Source organism: Physeter macrocephalus, chromosome 19 (assembly GCF_002837175.3).
Source record: "Physeter macrocephalus isolate SW-GA chromosome 19, ASM283717v5, whole genome shotgun sequence".
NCBI lineage: Eukaryota > Metazoa > Chordata > Mammalia > Artiodactyla > Physeteridae > Physeter > Physeter macrocephalus.
The window spans coordinates 80707129-80713128 of NC_041232.1; the positions used below are offsets into that span (position 1 = coordinate 80707129).

At 40.0% G+C, this 6000-nt stretch overlaps 1 protein-coding gene across 1 annotated transcript in view; it reads left to right on the top strand.

Annotated features, from left to right (window-relative positions):
• DOK6 (docking protein 6) overlaps positions 1–6000 on the top strand; it is a 416007-nt gene that overhangs the window by 346678 nt on the left and 63329 nt on the right. The gene's annotated exons all lie outside the window — the stretch shown is intronic.

The following is a 6000-nucleotide window of genomic DNA, read 5'->3' on the forward strand; positions in this document are numbered from 1 at the left end:
GCAGGGCAGGAGACAAGTGTAAGTATTGTTGCTTCTGTATTTTTCCTAATGATAAAGCGTTGACTGACTGCTTAGCAGATGAATCAGAGGAACAGAGAGCAGGTATTTGATCAATAGCAGCAGAACTCAGTTTCTGTGGTTCTCTTCCTATTTTTTCCCTTTTGTCCTAAATTCATAAACTTAACCTTCAGATAAAATATTCAGCTGCAAGAAACTAACAGCTGACCAAGACAGGAGGAAGCAGGAACTAAGAAAAATAAGGCCAAAAAAACACAGCTGGGGCTTCCCTGGTGGCGCAGTGGTTGCGAGTCTGCCTGCCGATGCAGGGGACACAGGTTCGTGCCCCGGTCCGGGAAGATCCCACATGCCGCGGAGCGGCTGGGCCCGTGAGCCATGGCCGCTGAGCCTGCGCGTCCGGAGCCTGTGCTCCGCAACGGGAGAGGCCGCAACAGAGGGAGGCCCGCGTACCACAAAAAAAAAAAAAAAAGATACATTCTGCAAGGAAAAGCAGTCAGAACCACGTTAGTCACTTACAGAAGATAATTGCATTTTATATTTTAAATGAACCCTCTTATCACCAACTTGACTACCTGTATTTAATAGGTCATTATTATCTTTTTGTATTATTTATTTGTATGAGAAAATCTTTAATGGCACAAGGATTAGAGGATTGAGAAAAGGAGGGGAACTGCTTTGACGGTTTCATGAGTCAGAAAGAGAAGACGTGCTTCCATTCTGTTTTTACTGTCCACAAATGCCAGTACCCACACACTAAAATCGCCCGAGTCATGATCTTGTAAAGCTAATCTTGCTTGTTCCGGGGATTAGAAAAATTAGAAAATATGCTTTTAACGCAAGGTTGTTTTTATTTAAACATAAACATATATATGTAAATATTGATATTCAGTAGAAGAAAACTAAAACTATGGAATATTTGAATAAGAGAATAAAAACAGTTAAATTTCTAAGCAAAAAGAAAGCGAGATGTTAATACAAATAAATTGGAAATGGGTTGGAACCACTGTACTGAAAACTTTGGGTTCTGACAAGGTGTCGGTCTGTAATCCCAGCAAATAAAAGACTGTGGTTTTCACGGTAACATACAGAAAACTTTTCTCCAAAGGTAGCATTAAGATTTAGACTGATAACTTCAGAAATAATGTCATAAGCACCCAAAAAAAAATACCAGAATGCATTAAATTTCTGAAAACATTGCCAGAGACTTGTTGGAGGACAGTATTGACTTACACAATAAAATAGAATCAATAACTAATTAGAATTCTCTATGATTTATGTCACAAATATTAATTTCCAGTTAAGGGTTTCAAATGCCTTATTGATTATGATGAACTGTTTATTTATATGATCTTGTTGGTGAGGTAAAATTTACCTTCTAACCTTCCAGTTTCTTTGGCTGGTCTAATAATTAAATTGACATTAGATTAACGGGAGAAAAAAAATTTGTTATATATACGGGAGTCCCATGAGAGCCAAAGGCAAGTCTGGCAACGGAGGCTTATATGGCATCCTGAGCTAAGGGAAGGGACAGGGGCCTGGGGCTTCCAAGGGGAGGAAGGTAAGTCACAGGACGATAAGAAGAGCAGATGTTTGGTAATTAAATGTTTGCCCTGCCACACTGATGTCTTTCACATAAAGTTATCTCTGTGTCTGAGCCAGGCCCCCTGTCTAAATTCTTTTAGGCAGTTAAGTGAGAGGTTAAAAGCTCTTCCTGAGTCTTTTGGACCTTGATTGTCTTCAGCTCAAAAGAATCCACAGGCCAAAGTGGCACATTTTGGGGAGGCTCATTCCGAGCCCCTTCAGTCTCAATATCACATTCTTCTTTGGTTGTTAGCTGTTGTTTTTATGTAACAAAAAATATGCATTAAGGTAATTACTGTAAGTCAGATAAATATAGAATATACTCAATGTAGAGTACATTTCACTATACATTTATTTTTGTGTTGCATACTTCTTAGAGCAATACATTTTGTCATTTTATATACCCCTCATATTATGGTTATATCATATAGAGAGAGATACAGGTAGATAAATAGATTGTAGGTAGGTAGATAATATATAGATCAATATAGATATAAATTTGTTAGTGATACTTTGACAATGATTTATTTTGTTCTCCTTTTGTTTTGCTGAGAGAGGTGGAGGGGCAGAGCCTTTGACCATGGTTTTTACTGGGATGTAATCTCCTTAGGCTCTGCCCTCATGGAATTAGGGCAGAATAAAACTACTGAATCGAGAAAAATCAAAATAGAAACAACCTCATCACCCCTTCATGCACAGGTGCATTTTTTTCACTAAACTACATTTAAAAGTGTGGTTATTTTGCATCTGACTCCCTCAGTTGTGCTCCTTGAAGTGGCATCACCTCTTCTTTACAAAGAAGGAGAAAGAGGAGAACATAGTCAAGCAACTATCATCACTGATCTTCCAGAGTCAAAGGAAAACTCTGGCGTTGGTGGGTGATATATTGTCAAGTAAACTGCAGGTAGCATTGAGGAATAAAAATCCGTCATTAGAATTTTTTCACCATACTGTTAACATTCTAACTGTGAAGCTGAGTTCAATATGAATTAAATTCAACAGGCTTTCATTCAGAAGGTAAAGGGGGAAAAGTTTTATATGCTTAAAGTTTAATAGATTGGAATTCATTAATAAGCAGCACACGTACTGGAATGGAAAAAAAATTCCTGGTGTGAAAACAAATCCATTCCATATAAAGACTTACCTATAACTTCAATTGCTGGTCACCCTCAAAACTGCAGTTTGCTTGGTTTTACTGTATTTACTTCTGTCATCCAGTCTATAACCATAGAGGCAAGATACACTGTAAAAGATCGACATATCAATACTGACATCCTGCGTTTTGTCTACTCTAATGTTTGGAAAAAAGGTGCAATATCAGATCTCTCCATGCAGCGCTCTGAAAGTATGAGCTGTTATGGTTTCCCCAGTGTACTCTAGCTCTCTGGAGTCAAAAAAATTGAAAAACAGAATGATTACTCTTTAATAAGTACACACTAGCTAAGTACGAGGTAGCTGCTGTTTAAAATCTGTATCCCTAAATGGCTGTGATGGGTTATGTCACCTCTTCCTGGAGAAGTCATTAATAAAGACTTTTCCTTTTCTCAATTTTTAACCAGGTAATCGGGATGATTGATTTGTATTAGAAAGTAATTTTTTATTTATGTTTCTCTAACTTCTGCATTTATGAAAAACATTTGTGTCACAACACATTCTAGAGATGTTATCTCTAGACTCAGGGAAACATAAACTGTTAAAGGGAAGGAAACATGATCTTGAACTCTTGACTCAAAAGTGAATGCTCAAAACACATCATTTGTTTTACTAGTGATAGAACTGTGATTTTAGTTCTAAGGCCTTCAGCAGAAAATGTGTTGGGAGGATGAGGAACACTCAAAAAAAGCAGAAGACAGAAAGAAGGAAAGAGAGAGAGAGAGGAAGGGAGGGAGGAAGGGGAATGAAGGAAAGAAGAGAAAGAAAGAAAAAGAAAAGAAGGAAGGAAGGAAGGAAGAAAGAAAAGAAAAAGAAAAAGACCACTCAACAGCCAATAAATCGAGAGGCAAGATTCGGTAGAGAAGGACGGACTTTATTCAGAAAAGCCGGCAGTCTGGGGAGGTGGTGGACTCATGTCCAGAGGCCAGTTCCCAAGATTCTGCTCAGCCATGACAGCTTTTAAAGGGAAAAAGGGGAAACCATCTCAGTTAATCATTAAGGCAGGAGGTCAGATTCTTCATCATTTTTCCGCTGTGTGCAGGCCTGCTGACTCCTCCCCATCTTCCTTGGGACGCGTCTTGCCCACGGGGTCTACCTGCCCCCGCAGGGTCCACCCACAAATTTGCTAAGGGGAAGAAGCTAGGGGTAGAGAGTCAGTCATTCTTTAACTACTTAATTCTTCATTCTTACTCATTCTCATCCAGGAAAGGAACCAACAGGTTAGGTAAGGTGTTGTGTATATTTAGAAAAGCAGAAACCAGGAGCTATGTTAAATGTTGCCTGATGATCTCATCTTTATGACTAGGTCTAAGGAAAACAGGGATGAAGAAACAGAAAAGGGGCAAAGGAGCTGCCTACAGTAAGGAGGTCAGAGTTTTTCTTACTTAAGGCTCTCACCTTGACTTTTAATTGCCATTCTACTTATTTAGATGATGGACTATAGAGCAGGGTCTTTAAAGTGGGATTTGTGAAGATGACAAGAGCATTTATTAAAGACGACATATCAAACTAGTAAAGACCATGGGTGGTACCAAAGCTCGCTCACGGGAGGCACTTGTGAGTCTTCAATGAACTCAAAAATGTATTAGAAAATGTGTTATAAAGGATACAAGGAGGGGATGGCATCGCGACCACTCTTCTCTCTGAGGACAGTTCTCAACCAGTGTCGCGAAAGGAACCAAGTCCACTCCACTGTCCCAGCAGCGCTTCTCTGTGCACAGGCTCAGGCCTTTGTTGGCGCGTCTGTCCCTTGTTTTAGGATTGTTGTTAGTGAACACAGACGCTTGCTGCTGCTGGTCTTTCCTTTGGTAGCACAGGAGATGCTGGGTTTCTGCCTCTCCACCTGATACTTCCCATCCAGGATTAGCTCTTCCACAAGCTACAGTGTTGAGAAGGGGGCATCGAGAATGTGAGCTGGAAATGATACCCATGCGCCGCCTTATGAGACTGTGTGTTATCCTTAAACTTTCCCTGATACATTTAATTACTATTTTTTACACAAGTCTACATGGGATAGGCTGGGACTCATTTTTGAACATCCTGAACAACTTCGCTCTTGGAATTAAGGAGGATTGGGGGTGCCGTTTGTAAAGGTAACAACTTTTGGAGTTCTGCTTTCATTAAACTGATTAATATTCAAGTGCCAGCTCTGAACTGTCTGCTCCCTCCGCCCGTGCTACATCTGTAATTAGCTCCAGAGCCCCAGTGTCAGCACAGCAGCCAACCTGATTACACAGAAGGCATGTTATGTTCACCAAAAGGGCATCTGCTGCTCCAATTTCTCAGAAGGACAGGATGCAAACAGGCAATTAGAATTAGAGATAACCTTTGGAAAACGGTAAATAGAGTTCTGGTGGAGATGAGGGAGGTAAATCAAAGGATTTACTCACTCTTTGCTCAGCTCTGACCCTCTGTCCTTCCTTACTGCCTGTTTAATTTCAAGTTCGCATGGTTTTTAAATTGCTTCCATTGAGATCTTCTGTTTAAATTTTCATGATATGATGTTTTCCAAATTGCAAAGTTAATAAAAGCCTCCTGTAGCAAGTAACACACATGCACACACACACACACACACACACACACAGAAATTTGCACCGGTGTTAAAAAGGTGCTTGCACGCGCTCACGCTCCCATCTTCCCAGGATTTGATCTACATGTTGTCAGGTGAATCCGTCACTGTGGGTCCACAGCAGCCAATACATCCCACGTTCTCCATAAGGCTGGACCCTGCTTCTGGCAATTTGGCAACAAACCTTAAAACATGAGCCGGTTTTTAGAATCAACACTTTGTGTCTATCAAACCTTCTCTATGAACGAACATGTACTGCATATCCTTAGCTTACGAAGGGTAAGTCAAAAGCAGAAAGTGCCTCCCTGGATATCAGGTTTCAGAGAGGAATGAAACAGTTGCTTCCCCAAGATAGACACCAGGAAAATGCTGCAAATATTCTGTGTGAAATGTCCTTCATACCACACAGTTATCACTCATCACTCCCTCTTCCAAGCTCCCAGACATTTGGTATAGCTTTAATATATCAATCTATTTGTTAATGAACCTGTTTCTTCTACTAGGTTCTGAGGTAGCAACTTTTTTTTTATGGTGAATCTACATTTTCTTTTTTCTATTTTTTTTAATTTTTGAATTTTATTTTTTTACACAGCAGGTTCTTATTAGTCATCCATTTTATTCACATCAGTGTATACATGTCAATCCCAATCTCCCAATTCATCACACCACCACCACCCCCC